This window comes from Protopterus annectens, chromosome 5.part1 (assembly GCF_019279795.1).
Source record: "Protopterus annectens isolate FY-2018-M chromosome 5.part1, PAN1.0, whole genome shotgun sequence".
Lineage (NCBI taxonomy): Eukaryota > Metazoa > Chordata > Ceratodontiformes > Protopteridae > Protopterus > Protopterus annectens.
Genome location: NC_056736.1, coordinates 674,996,276 through 675,011,937, shown reverse-complemented (window position 1 = coordinate 675,011,937; position 15,662 = coordinate 674,996,276). Strand labels below are relative to the sequence as shown.

Here is a 15,662-nt window from a genome sequence, read left to right as displayed (position 1 = left end):
TACTTACCATTAAACATCAGAACGCCCAACAAAACCATAAACCTACTTGCTTAAGTTCTTTGAAAACAAGTTAACAGTAAAATGGAAATGTCCACATATAATCTGTCCCATAAAAGTATAGAGATTATGCATGTTGTCAGCTGATCCCCAGAAGCTTTTAATTGTGTTGTAAACTACCAGTGCTATAACCAAATCAGAGTGGAGCCTGTCAGACCTCTGCTGCCGTATTATTTCCAACTCAGCCCAACACCCACAACTACATCTTCCTTTCATCCAAAACATCATATCTGAAGTAGGAGAATTCATTTGTCAGCAACCTGTGGGTATGGATCCGATATCGGATCCGAACCGGCATGGTTTATCCAGCTATGGATCCGAGCTAGCTCCTCCCCTCACCCATAATGCCCTGCTCTCCCTACATGACCTCAGATCTAGTTTGCCGCGCATGGTGAAGGCTAGTCGTCAGAGCTCCATATGCTAAATTCTATATATTCTTATTTAAGGGTTTTAAAACTTTAAATTTTATTTAGTTGTGTGAAAGTTATAGGTTTCCCTTCTGTCTATATATTTTTTGGGTTAATTTAACTTAGTTTTTACCCTCCCCTCGCTGGTACGTAGCTCTGTGTGTGTGTGTGTGTGTGTGTGTGTGTGTGTGTGTGTGTGTGTCTTTTTTGGGGCCTTTGTGTGAGTGTTTTAGTTTCTTTTATTATTACTATTTTTTAAAAAAAAAAAAAGTTATGTCTGAGGCCCCAAAGGCAATTTTTTCAAAGTGCTCCGAGTGTGGCCATAAGCTTTCCCCTGCTGATGGCCACACTCGGTGCGTTCGATGCCTTGGGGTTGAACACCTCACTTCAGGGTGTTCAATCTGTGCAGGGTTCAACCCCAGGGCATTGAAGGAGCGGAGGTCGAAGCTGGTCTTGGTGGGACTCTTGCCCCCAGACTCTGCTTCGGCCCCCGCCCCCTTGGTGGTCACTGCTTCGGCAGTCCCTGCCTTGCCTGCTCCCCCTCCTCCACCCAGGACTCAAACTCCCGCCAAAGGGTTGGAGGAGAGGGAAGCCAGGAAATAGGACCGGAGAGAGAAGCACCACGAGCGGCGGGCCGAGACCTCCGTTTTGGCCCCGCCGACTAAGTGGGCTTCTCCTCCGGCCTCTCTGGCTCTCCCCCTCCTCGGCTCCAGTCCCCGTGCTTTTCACCGGAGCCTGAGGATGAGGAGACCCGACCTCCTTCAAGGCTATCGAGGCGGCACTCAAGGCTTACCTCGGTAGCCTCGTCGAGGTCTACTTACAGCCTCTCCGATGCTGATCTGGACCTGACCTGATGATGCGAAGGTTCATCCAGGCCCAGATGCAGATGGGAGTGCTTCTGCCTCCCCCCACCCCCCTGGGGGGGAGCTCGACCCCATTTTTTAAGCCCATTGCTCCTTCTCCGACCCGCTACCCGGGTTCGGAGCGCTCAGAGCCGGGCAACCTCGGAGCCGGGGGTGGTTCGGCGCCGACAGTACTGGGTACTTCGGATCCGAGCGACTCAGTGTGCCTTCGGCGCCGTCCTTGTCGGAGCACACTGGTCCCTCGGATCCGAGGGGCTCGGCTCCGGCTCCGATCCGCTCATCGGATCCGGGGGGGAGCCGACTTTCGGATCCTATTGTCGAGGCTGGCTCCCCCTCTGCTTTTGATGTAGTGGAGAGGGCTCTGTTGAGGGCATCCGGACCCCCGGCCCTTGCTTCGGCTCCGTCCCACACTCCATCTGCTCTGGGCCAGGCTTCCATCACCCGGCCACTGGGACAGCCCGTTTCACTGCCCCAAGCAGTTCCTGTGGTTCTGGACATTGCTGGTGAGGGCTCCTCGGACAGCCCCCACGAGGAAGCACCTCGCAAGCATTCGTGTAAGAGAAGGCACATAGACTCCACCGAGTCTTTGACCGAAGACACTGACTTGGAGGAAGGGGAAGGCTCCCCAGATCACCCCCTGAGGATGTCTCCTTCGGAGACATCATGGAAATGTTACGGATTAGAGGTGGGTGGTCTGCCCCAAAGTCTTCCTCGAACGAGTCAGTGTTATTGGAGGCATTTGAAGCGGGCCTGTCTACCTCTTGGGTGTCCCCTCCTGCTGAACCCCTGGTGGACCTTATTACCACCAGGGTGTGGAGGGACCCGGACACCGTGGAGCCAATCCCTAAGAGGCCTGACAGGATCCTTAGCCCCCCCTGCTGACCGTGCCCACTGGAGCAAGGGACCCCCGGTAGATGCCATGTTGTTGGCAGCAGCCACTAAGAGGGAACTCGCCCAGGAGAGTCCCTCAGTCCATCCCCCGAGCAAGGAGTCTCGGATGATGGACCGTTTGGGGAAGCAAATCTTTAGTTCAGCGACCTTCTCAGTGAGGGCGCACAACTATTTGGCACACGTCATTAGGATGCAGCGCGATCTTATCAAGGAATACGCTGCATCCCCCCCAGAGTCCATATCGGAGGAGGACAAACTTATGCACTCCACCCATATGGCCACTCTTCGTTCTGTGACTAACACCTCTATGCGGTTACTTTCCCACGCTACCGAGGGAGCCGCTAGAGCTGCGGGAGCGGGCCTAGTCACAAGACGGCAGGCCTGGCTCCGCCACTGCAATTTTACGGAGCCCTTCAAGGCGTCATTCGCGAACGCCCCCTTTGAAGGTTCTGCCCTTTTTGGCAAGACGGTTCGCGACACCTAGGTTCAGAGCGAGAAGGACGGGAAGACTGTGTCTGCCGTCGGAGTCCGCTTCTCTGTGCCCCAGAGGTCCTACTCTAGGAACCAAAAGGGCCAGAAGAATATGTGGTTCCGGAAGTCGCAGCACTCCCAACCCGCTCCGGACAACCAGTCCTTCCGCGGCAGAGGAGGACCGGGAGAACGCCGCCCTAGGGGCAGAGGGGCTCCCAGGAACTTTGGGTCCAGGGAACCTTTCTCTGAACGGCCCACGCAGCAACCCTGAGGGGTGCCCGACTGCGCCACTCTGGAGGCAGTCTGGGGACGTTTCTCGGAGCACCTAGCGGCATTGGAGTCCATTACATCGGACCGCTGGGTACTTCGTATTATATCCAGAGGTTACAAGATCCCCTTTCTTCATGTCCCAAAGTTAAAAATCCTCCCCGATGTTCCACCCGATCAGAGGGAGGCCGCTTCAGCAGAAATTGGCCATCTGCTGAGAAAGAGCCATTCAGCCCGTCCCCCCAGACCAGATCGGATCAGGGTTCTACTCCAGGTTCTTTTTAGTGCCAAAAAAGACGGGGGACCTAAGACCCATTCTAGACCTGTCCCTGTTGAACCTGTCAGTTCCCAAAGAGAAGTTCCGGATGGTCACTTTGCAATCCATCCTCCCCCTTCTAGGGGAGAATCACTGGATGTGCTCTGTAGACCTCAAGGACACGTACTACCACATTCTGATTGACAGACGATCCAGGAGGTTTCTTCGCTTCCGGCTGGGAGCCAGTCACTACCAGTTCAGAGTCCTTCCCTTTGGTCTCACCACAGCCCCCAGGGTGTTCACCAAAGTATTAGCAGTGGTTGCGGCCCACCTGAGGCTTCAGGGGGTGTAGGTCTTTCCGTACCTAGACGACTGGCTTCTCACCGCCCCAACAAGGCATCTACTCTCTTTGGCAAGAGACTCCTTTCTTCGTCTAGCTCCCTGGCTAGGCATCACGGTAAACATAGAAAAGTCCAACCTGGTCCCTACTCAAATAAATAATAGAATTTATAGGAGCCAGGTTAGACACGAGAAATTTAAGAGCCTTTCTCACAACCAACAGAGTTCGGAATCTGCGACTCCAGGTGCGGGCCAACCTTCACTCCAGCTCAACACCTGCGGAATTGATCCTGAGGGCGCTAGGGTCTATGGCGGCAGCGATTCCGCTCACCGGCTTGAACATGCGGGTACTTCAATGGACACTTCAGGTGCAATGGTCATTTCTCTCCCTCCCCCTGTATCATCCCATTGCAATCGGCAAGGCTTGCAAGCGGTCTCTCTTGTGGTGGCTCCATTCTCCGGACCTCCACATGGGGCGCCCCTTTTGTGCATCTCCCCCTCTCTCGCCACGGTGACCACGGACGCTTCCCGCCTCGGGTGGGGGAGGGCATTTTGCGGGCCGGACGGTCCAAGGCACGTGGAGCGATTCAGAGACCTCCCTGCATATCAGCGTTCTGGAAATGAGGGCGGTGCTCTTGGCGTTGCAAGCACTTCAGGCCCTCCTTCCCCTGGGAACAATTGCGATTCAATCAGACAACATGTCTGTGGTCTGGTACATCAAAAAACGGGGGAACCAGGTCTTACCCTTTATGTCGAGAAGCCCATGAGAGTGTGGGAATGGGCTATCTCAACCAACCGCTTTCTCATCGCAACGCATATTCCGGGTCGGACCAACATCCTAGCGGACAAGCTCAGTCGCACCATTCTCTCCCCGTACAAGTGGTCTCTCAATTCTCAAGTAGCGAAACGTATCTTCGCGCAGTGGGGGACTCCCTGTTGCGATCTCTTTGCTTCTCCCTTAAACGCCAAGTGCGACAGTTTTTTCACTCTAATCCCCCCTCCAGGGGATTCTCTGAGAGACGCTCTGGTGCATGCTTGGCCTCCCGGTCTTCTTTACGCATACCCCTTTCTACCTCTGATGCTGCAAGTACTTCAGAAAGCCTCTCGGTTGGGGTGCAGAATGATCCTCATTGCCTCGTTCTGGCCTCGACAGATCTGGTTCCCTTACCTAAGGTCTCATTCAGTGAATCCACCTTGGATTCTAGATCCCATTTCGGATCTGATATCACACCCATCGAACCTACCAACTCCGAACCTGGACAACTTGAAGTTGACTGCTTGGCTGCTCCAGTTCCACTTCTAATCAGGACTTCCGGTATCTCGTCCCCAGTTAAGGCCATTCTGGTAGCGGCCCACAAGCCCTCTACCAGAAAAATTTACCACAGTAAATGGAAGCGTTTCTCCATTTGGGCAGAGCGGCAAGGCCTAGATCCTTTCACGGTTCCCCTTCCTTTGGTTCTAGATTTCCTTACTACTCTCTTTAATGATGGCGCCAGTAGTTCCACGGTCAAAGTTCAGCTGGTGGCCATATCTCATTACCATGTTGGACACGATTCAGGGTCTCTTATGTCGGCTAAGTTATGCAAAACCTTCCTAAAAGGCACCTTTTTGCAAAGACCCCCTGTCAAAGAAACGGTTCCCCCGTGGGATCTTTCCTTGGTACTTCAGGCCTTGACCGCTCCCCCCTTCGAACCTGCGGCCACAGTCTATCTTAAATTCTTGTCCTTTAAGACTGCTTTTTTGGTAGCTATTACTTCGGCTAAGAGAGTTTCTGAGCTTCAGGCCCTGTCCATGAAAACCGCCTTATTTGATTTTTCATCCGGACCGGGTGTGCCTCGGGAGCAATCCCTCCTTTCTTCCTAAAGTAGCTTCGGAAGCTAACATTAATCAGTCCATCAACCTCCCTGTTTTCTTCCCTAAGTATCAAAACAAAGGCGAATACAAGCTGCATTCCTTGGATGTTCACAGGCAGCTTCGTTTTTACCTTCATAGGACAGCTGGTCATAGGCAATCAGACCAGTTGTTGATTTCTTTTGCCAAATTCAATCTGGGTAAACCAATTTCCAAAGTTTCTTTGTCACGCTGGATTTCTCAGTGTATTCTGTTGGCGTACCAAGCCTCTGGGAGGCCTGCACCGGAGGGAGCCCATGCTCATTCGACCCGGTCTGTCTCTACTTCAGCGGCCTTTAAGTCTAGGGTTCCTCTGGATGACATTTGTTCAGCAGCCACTTGGGCTTCATCTCATACCTTTTATTACTCATTACAAGCTGGACGTCACTTCTAGAGGTAGAGCATCCTTTGGCTCTGCGGTGCTCCGGAATATCCTTCCATGATGGCCACCCAAGATTCAGGTAGCTGGGGACTCTGTCCCACAGGTTGCTGACAAATGAATTCTCCTACTTCAGATTTAGAAGTTATGTACTTAACCATAACGTTCCATCTGAGTAGGTGGATTCATTTGTCTGCAACCATTCCGCCCTCCTATCCCCCTGGCCTTGTCAGTTTCCTGCATAGGGTGTGTTACCCTTTGGTTAGGGTAGTTGGTGCAGGGCAAACTCGATCTGAGGTCGTGTAGGGAGAGCAGGGCATTATGGGTGAGGGGAGGAGCTAGGAGCTCGGATCCATAGCTGGATAAACCATGCCGGTTCGGATCCGATATCGGATCCATACCCACAGGTAGCAGACAAATGAATCCACCTACTCGGATGGAACGTTATGGTAAGTACATAACTTCTAATTTTTGCCCTTAGTATAAGTAAACAGTGTCACTGAGCATTACCTTGAAATCCTATACCTCTACTTTAATCTGTGTCTTCATTTCCTGTTCCAGTTTTTGTTTACAGTGTCATCTAACATCTGTATGTACTTTCCTCCTTACTCTTGCAACTCTTAAAAGATATCTCTATGTTTGTAGGTGCTCTTGGCACATATAGCCTGATATAACAGGCATTCTGCTCTATCTTTAATAAGTTTCCTTTATTTTTAAACCTTTTATTAGAAAATAACTCTTGAAATGCCATTTATGTGCCACTGCATGAGAAATGCACTGATGTTATGTGGTCCTATCTCGCCTACATTCATTACTGACTGGTTCGGAGCCGAGAATCTGCTCCAACTCTGCCGACTATTTTTTTTTCTAGCACGCAGTATTGTGTTTTGTGTGTGTTTGAGCCTGTTCGGTTTAGTTTTTGGAGAGTGTGTGTGGTTTCCCTTGTGTTTGGCGGGCTAGGCCCGTTCAATTTAGAAGGACCTAGTCCTCTCCGTCATAAATCGTTCTGTAGTTTGTTTTGTCGGTTTTTCTTCCCTAGGGAACGTTTAAGTTAGAGTTCCTGTGTCCAGTAGTGTTTCCCGCCTTCCTACTATTAGTTGTTGAGTGTTTGGGTTTTTGTCTGACATGTCGAAGGAGCAGAAGGAGCATAAACCCTCTGGATTTAAAAATGCTCTAAATGTGCTTACAAAATGTCTATTACAGATGGGCATGCCATCTGTGTTTATTGCCTTGGTGCGATTCACGTACAAGAATCATGCAGTCTCTGCCATTCCTTCAGCTCTAGAGTGCTGCAGGAAAGGAAAAATAAACTGATTTTGAAGGGCCTAGTTAAGCCCGCCTTTGAAGAGGATCTAGAGTCTGCTTCTTCTACTGGCAAGTCTAAATCTACCAGCACTAAGAAAATATCTCTGGCTCCATCTAGTTCTTCAGAGCCCCCGGAGAAGATTTTGAAAGTAGTTACTACATCCTCGGCTTCTTTGGCTTCGGAGCCGCAAGACAAGCTCTCTGTTTTGGATACTGCCACCTCGGCTCCATTGTCCTCAGGGCCGCAGGAGGTACCTGTGGTTCTGGAGTCTAGTTCGGCTCCGATCTTTTTGGAGCCAATTCGGAGCCGGTCACCCAGTGTTAGGCAGGAGTCCATAGGTAGGAGATCCCCATCTCCTTCAGTTTCCTCCAAATCCTTGAGGTTGTCTGGTTTGGATGTGGATAGGGTGGTCCAGAGGCTCCTTCAGTCGCCGGTGTTAGCCAAATTGTTTTCAGCTCTGACCCAGTCGGCTCTGGAACCTGCCCCCTTGTCGGTACCGATGATTCCTCCTCCGAGCACCTCTGTGTCATCGGAGCCAGAGTGTTCGGTGCCGAGTGATGTCCTTGTACCGGCTCCGATACCCGTGTCGAATTTATCGGAGCCAACGTTGGCTCCAACCATTTCGGCTCCGTCATTTGGTTTCGGCACTTGTGTTTCCTCGGTCGGGCCCGAGGGGGATGCATCGGGACTTCTGTCGGCTCAGTCTCTCCCTCTCGGGGCTTCGGCTAGGGGGACCCCGACCCCGGTTGTGGTCTCTGAGACGGGTCAGTCCTCGGATTTGGGGGGGGCGCCTTCGAGGCCATTAGGAGCGCACTGGCCAGGTCGTCAGTTACATCACTTAGATCGGTCACTCCGTCCCCATACACCCCGGCTAGAGCCTCTGATGCCCCCCCTATCCGTGGACAGCGGAGCTCGAAGGCCTGAGGACACCCCCATGAGTGGTCCCCAACTTTCGGAGGGCCTCTCAGAGTTTGTGCCTGAGGAGCCTCCCAGGAAGACGTTGTGCAAGAGGAAACACATAGACTCCCAAGACGAGTCCATCACCTCCGATACCGACCTAGAGGATGCAGAGGGGGTCCCCTAAGTCGTCCTCAGATGATGTCTCTCTCCGACATCCTGGAGATATTGAGGCAGAGAGGCGACTGGCCTTCCAAGTCCACCTCTGAGGAGGAGTCTATATTCCTCAAGGACTTCGGAGCTCAACCTTCCGCCTCCTGGGTGTCTCCACCCTTAGATGAACTCTTGGACCTGATTGGTCGAAGGGTGTCGGAGCACCCTGATTCTGTGGAACTGGTGCCCGGTCGTCCAAATAAGTTCCTGTCTGCTCCCCCAGGGAAAAGAGTTCTTGACAAAAAGGGTCCCCGTAGATGCCATGGTGGTGGCGTCGGCCACTCAACAGGAAGTTGCAGAGGCTTCTTCTTCCGTCCACCCTCCTAACAAGGAGTCCAGGAGTATGGATCGGTATGGGAAGCGTACCCTGTCTTCAGCGACCTTTACACTGCGGTCGCTGAATTACCTTTGACACTTTACTCTGCTCCAGAGGGATCTCCTCAAAGAGTTGGGAGATACCTTGATGGGTAACATGCCTGAGGCAGTAGCGCACACTGTTAACGCCCAGTTGTCTACCCTTGGTTCCATTGTCAACTCCTCCATGAGGCTCATCTTATGCAGCCGAGGGGGCGAGTAGTGCAGCTAGTTCAGGTTTGGCTCTTAGGAGGCAAGCCTGGTTGCGCCTATGTCACTTCGCGGAGACCTTCAAATCTTCCTTCACTGACGCCCCCTTTCGATGGGTCCTCTCTTTTTGGACCCAAAGTGAAAGACACACTCACCAGATGCGAGCAGGAGGGTAAGACCTTAACTGCCGTAGGGGCCCATTTTTCTCTTCTCTCTAGGCCTTATCCCAAGGCTCAGAGTGGAGGGAAGAAGTGGTTCAAGAAGTCACAAAAGTCTTTCCCCGCCACTCATGGTGAGCTCCCCTCCAGAGGCAGAAGAGGGGGGAATTACTCTGGAAGATGCCGTCCTAGGGGCAGAGGAGGCCCCCGCAATTTGGGAGAATGTGACTTCTTTCGCAGATCTTCCTATCAGCATCCCTGAGGGATTTGCCCGACTGTGCTATTCCGGAGCCAGTCGTGGGCCGTTTTTCGAGGTATCCTCAAGCCTGGGAGAGCATCACCCAGGATCGATGGGTGCTTCGAATAATTACCGGAGGTTACACCATTCCCTTTACTTCACCTCCTCCCCCAATAAGAAAAGTCCCGGACATTCCACCCAGTCAAAGGGATCAAGCAGCACTAGAGATATCAAAGCTGCTAGAAAAAGGAGTCATCCAACCGGTCCCCTCAGTCCAGATCGGATCAGGAACTTACTCAAGACTCTTTTTGGTGTCGAAAAAAACAAGGGGACCTGAGACCCATTCTGGATCTCAGCCGATTGATTCACTATGTCCTGAAGTCCAAATTCCGAGTGGTCACTCTTCAGTCCATCTTTCCATTGCTGGGAGAGGGGAGTATGGATGTGCTCCATCGACCTCAAGGATGCCTATTACCACATCAAGATGAACAAGGCATCCAGGAATCCTTTACGCTTCCAGCTGGGAGCCAGTCATTTCCAGTTTCGTGCCTTGCCCTTTGGTCTCACCACAGCCCCCAGGGTGTTTACCAAGTGTTTGGCAGTGGTGACAGCTCACCTGAGACTTCTAGGATTCCAGGTATTTCCTTACCTGGACGATTGGCTCCTTACCGCCCCCACCAGGCATCTCCTCATTCGAGCCAGGGAGGCTACCATAACCCTTTGCCAAAGGCTAGGAATTACATTAAACTGGGAAAAATCTGCCTTGCTGCCCTCACAGCGTGTTGTATTTATAGGTGCAGAGGTAGACTCTGTTCAAATGAGGGTCTTTCTACCTCTAGAAAGGATAAGAGTGCTGTAATCTCAAGTTCAAGCTTTGTTGCCCCTCAAGAAGGTCCAAGCCAGGTTAGTTCTTCAGCTATTGGGATCCATGGCAGCTACCATCATGCTAGTGCCCTCCGCCAGGCTACACATGCGGATCATCCAGTGGCTCTTTTCAGTCCAGTGGTCCTTTCAAAAATTCCCTCTCTCTCATCCAATTCTCCTCATGGAACAATACAGACAGGATCTCCATTGGTGGCTATGTTCCTCTAACCTGGACAAGGGGAGGAATCTAGTTCCTTTGTCTCCTGCTGCCACAGTGACCACGGACGCTTCCCAGATAGGGTGGGGGGCATTATCTGGGCAGAACGGTCCAAGGCACGTGGCAGGATCACGAGGTACACTTGCACATCAATGTCCTAGAGTTGAGAACGGTGCTATTAGCGTTACAAGCACAACAGAGCTCTCTTCCCTGGGGAACGATTGCAAATCACTCGGACAGCATGTCAGTTGTGTGGTACCTGAACAAGCAAGGAGGAACCAAGTCTTACCCCCTTTGCAGAGAAGCCATGAGAGTGTGGCATTGGGCAGTGTCTTCCCAACGGTTTCTAGTGGCAACACACATTCCGGGAAAGTCCAACGTGATAGCAGACAGGCTAAGCAGAGCTATTATGATGCCTTACATGTGGTCTCTGAACAACCGAGTTGCAACTCGGATCTTCAGCAGGTGGGGTCAGCCTTGCTGCGATCTCTTTGCCAGTTCTCTCAATGCCAAATGCAGCAACTACTTCACCCTGATCCCCCCACAGGGGGAGTCACCCAGGGACGCACTAGTCCACTGTTGGCCTCCCGGTCTGCTCTATGCCTTTCCTCCTTTTCCTCTGTTACCAAGAGTGATTCAGAAAGCCATATACTTGGGAAGCAAGATGATTCTAATTGCCCCACACTGGCCCCGCCAAGTTTGGTTCCCCTTTCTTCAGCAGTACACAGTGGATGGTCCTTGGACTCTGGATCCAGTGCCACACCTATTGACTCAAATGTCGGGACAGTCCCACCCCTCCCTACAGTCCCTCAGGTTGACAGCCTGGCTGCTCTAATTCCATCATTAGTTAGACTACATTCCCTTTCACCTGAGGTGGTGCATATCCTATCGTCGTCTCACAAGTCCTCCACCAGAAGAATTTACTCCAGCAAATGGAAGAGATTTTCCATCTGGGCTCAGGCCCAAGGTCTGGACCCTTTCACAGCCCTTATATCGGCGGTCTTAGACTTTTAGCTATGCTCTTCCAACAGGGCTCCGCTCCCTTGACCATTAAGGTGCAGCTGGCGGCCATTTCTAACTTCCATGTATCCTACGAGCCCGCTTTTATGGGCCATCAACTTTGTAAGGCCTTTTTGAAAGGAGCCTGGTTACTTCACCCTCCTGTGTCAGAACCAGTCATGCCATGGGATTTAAATCTGGTGTTGCAAGCCATCACTTCTCCGCCCTTTGAGCCGACTGCCACTTGCGAACCAAAATTCTTATCCTGGAAGACTGCGTTCTTGGTTGCAATCACTTCGGCTAGAAGAGTATCAGAACTTCAAGCGTTGTCCATTAAACCCCCGTATTTGATCTTCCATAAGGACAGGGTATCCTTGAGACTTAATCCGTCCTTCCTTCCTAAGGTGTCTTCCACGTTTGCCTCCACCAGTCCATTGTTACCGGTGTTTTTTCCAAACTTCTCCAACAAAGCAGAGTTCAAATTTCATCACTTGGATGTGCATAGACAACTGAGATTCTATTTACACAGGACGAAACTTGTAAGGAAATCGGATCAATTGTTTGTGTCCTTCACGGAGAATAGAACGAGTGGCCCTGTTTCCAAGTGCACAATTTCTAAGTGGATTAAGGATTGCATTTCCTTTATTTACTCATCAGCAGGCATAAATTTACCATTCCCAGTTAAAGCTCATTCCACCAGGGCAGTCTCGACTTCGATAGTGTATCATGCCAGGCTTTCCTTGGACGACATTTGTGCAGCGGCCACCTGGGCTTCTCATCATACCTTTATCTCTCATTACAAGCTGGACATGGTGTCTAGAGGCCGGGCTTCCTTTGGTTCCACAGTTCTCAGGAGTATTTTCCTATTAGCCTCCCAGGTTAGAGGTGCTAGGGACGCTGTCCCGTCAGTAATGAATGTAGGCGAGATAGGACCACATAACATCAGTTAGTTATGTACTCACCATAACGATCGATGTATGTGATCCATCTCTCCTACATTCTTACATACCCTCCACCTGCCCCCTTCCTGAAGGATTTGGAGGAAAATTGCTCTGAGACCCTTCAAAATTGGTTATTTGTTCCTTTTTCCTGGTTGGCGATATTCCTCTTAGTGAGGGTTGTGTATGTGGAGTGATTGCGATGTATGCAAACAAGATCTGGGGGTTGGGGCGAGGTGCATCCTGGGATACCGGGTTAGCCCAGCCAGTTAGAGACTTTGTGCTAGAAAAAAATAGTCGGTCGAGTCGGAGCCGATTCTCTGCTCCAAACCAGTCAGTAATGAATGTAGGCGAGATGGAGCACATACATCTATCGTTACGGTGAGTACATAACTGTTTCTTGGATTAGCATTGTCACGTGTTGTAATTTGATGGCATTAATCTGGGTGCAGGAACAGAAATAAAATAGTTCTCTAGTTTGCAGTTGGTTAAGATTGTGCACTACTGTTAATATGAGAGAGCAAGTAAATGAAGTGTTTTTGTAGTATACTAAGAATTGTGATCAGCACTCAGAATGACATTCTTACTTGTTACTGCTCCCATTCCTTTCTTCACACGGTAACCAGAAAGATTTTAAGACTCCACTAGAGAGATTAAAAGATTGCCTTGCCTGATATATACAACTAAACAAAGTTTAAAAATAGCCAAAGCAGTTGACGTCAGATACAAGTTTTTATGTAGTGTTTCATGATGCAGATCATGAGTCACAGCAGCTATAGATGCCTGCTGCATATACCCTGCATTCTGCACTTTAGGACAAGAACGACAGTGTGTTGCCTCAAACATTCCTTGCTGAAATGGATGTGAGACAGTAAAGAATGTTGGAAGTGATTTAAATGAACTTTAAATGTTTAGAATCAGAAGTATGTTTTTACCACATTGCACTCTTGCAACAGTGTTCTTCTGTTGGACTGTATACTTCAAGGGGTTAAAAGTGGAATTGAGCACCAATTCCATTTTGCCGTATTGCTATCTTTGTCTCAATGTGTACAGGTGTGTGTGTGTGTGTGTGTGTGTGTGTGTGTGTGTGTGTGTATATATATATATATATATATATATATATATATATATATATATATATATATATATATATATATATATATATATATATATATATATATATATATATAAATATATATATATATATATATATATATATATATATAGCATATATTGTGTATCTGTGTGTATACATACACACACACACATATATATATATATGTGTGTCTGTATCAGTCTACTTCAGTTTGACAAATTACTACAACATCGAAACTGAAGTTAGAGAGAACATTGTACATTTAGAAGTGCGACATTGTACAACATTGAAACTTACAAGAACGAACTGTATATATGTGTGTGTGTGTGTGTATGTATGTGTGTATATATATATATATATATATATATATATATATATATATATATATATATAAAATATACTCTATGCCGGTGTTAGTTTTATAACCAAGTCTCCCTACATCTGCCCCTTTGCATCTACTTGCTGGGTGCATGATACACAAGAGCCGTTGTAGTGTTACGCTGAGTTGTAGGATGTAATGGTTCAGGAAAACTGTTTAGTTACAGAACTAACACAGTCGTGGAGTGTGTGTGTGTGTGTGTAGGTATATATATATTCATAGGTTGGTACTAGGCTATCAGCCCTAGGGCCTATACAAGCCTAGCCATAATATAATAGCCATATATATGGTTTCACTTCAAATACTCGAAATGCTGAAATCTCGAATTTTAGCATTTCGAGTCCATGAAGCCAAAGCCATTACAAACCCGCACACACAAACCACAACACCTACACCACAAAAACATAAACACAACAAAATACCACACATACCTATGCTAAAAAGCAGGGGGGCAAGCCCCCATGCACCCCCCACACACCCCCTACTTGTAGATACACTAACTCCGAGATCGCACTGAGTAAAAAAAACTCACATTTTACAGTCCCTCGCGTACGCACACACACACACACACACACACACACACACACACACACACACACACACACACACACCTTACAAAAACACTCACATACACTCATTCACCTGAAAGTCCGAGCACAAACATCCCAAACAAACACTTCCCATAATGTAGAGCCACTGCATAAGCGCGGTTTCAACATATTCGCTTATGCACTTTCACTATTCTAAAGTTTTGGCTTCATGGACTCAAAATGCTGAAATTCGAGATTTCAGCGTTTAGAGTATATGAAGTGTAACTATATACGTGTGTGTGTGTGTGTGCACAGTTCGCTCTTAAGTTTTAATGTTTTACACTATAGTTCTTGCAAACGTTTGATATTCTCATCTCAATTTCGTTTTTGGTGGTGTTAATTTGTTAAACTGGGTCGGGTTTACTTCAGTTTATTGAATTAACATAAAACCAAAACTGAAAACATCAAGATGAGAACATCGAACGCACCCAAGAGCTAATGGCTTACAAAATCGAGTTTTAGAAGATCGAACCATCGTGTCTTATGGTGGATGGAGTTTTTTTAAAGCTATAGCAACACTTCTCAAGATATATGACTATAGTCATAGGTTTTGATTTTGTAAGCTAATGTTCTTGTGTACGTTCAGTGTTCTCGTATCAATGTTTTCAGTTTTGGTTTGATGTTGATTTGATAAACTGAAGTAGACCTGAAAATGTATACATATGTTTGCATGTATGTGGTGTGGTGTACATATATGTGGATTTGGATAGATATGTGTTTCTGCCAGCCTATTAAATTGGTTTTCCATGTTGAAAATGTTCTGTTACATTTTTCTTGCATATGAATGTTTACCAGTAGTAGACTTTCATAGCGTTGATTTCATTTTGGAGTTTTCCCCAGGCCTCTGCTGACAAGGGGCTTTGTGCCTCATTCGAATTTCATAATAAATGCTGCAGCAACAAGTGAACGTACATAGTATAGTATTAGAGGAAGAATCCGTTAAGTATGTTGTATACAATATGTACCTGGTTACTGCAGCACCCTGTCATAGTTTGTAGCCACTTTGCTAACTTTACTATTTTTGGCTGATATGTGTTTTGTGGGTACTCTTTAATAAATACTTTTGAAAAGTATTAGAAATTGGAGATACAATGTAAAATTGTTTGTCTTTGATGCAAAGGTGATCTCTTGTATGTTGCATTATGTTACTACCCGATACATGAATGCCAAGTTAAGGACACCCTGCTATAGAGAGACTCTTAGGCTGCAAAAATTGCTGATTATTCAATAAACTGCTAGCTCTGAAAAGCTATGGCTGTAAGCTACTTCTGGCCACCTTCTGCTTCCTCTGTTCTCTCATTCTGCCCACATCCTATCTCTTTCTGGTGGTGCTACTTTGCATTTCTTAGGAGGAACAAAAGAACTGGAGGAATATGGAAGAAT

At 48.4% G+C, this 15,662-nt stretch overlaps 1 protein-coding gene across 1 annotated transcript in view; it reads left to right on the top strand.

Moving 5' to 3' along the window:
* LOC122803253 overlaps positions 1-15,662 on the top strand; it is a 1,850,609-nt gene that overhangs the window by 104,411 nt on the left and 1,730,536 nt on the right. The gene's annotated exons all lie outside the window — the stretch shown is intronic.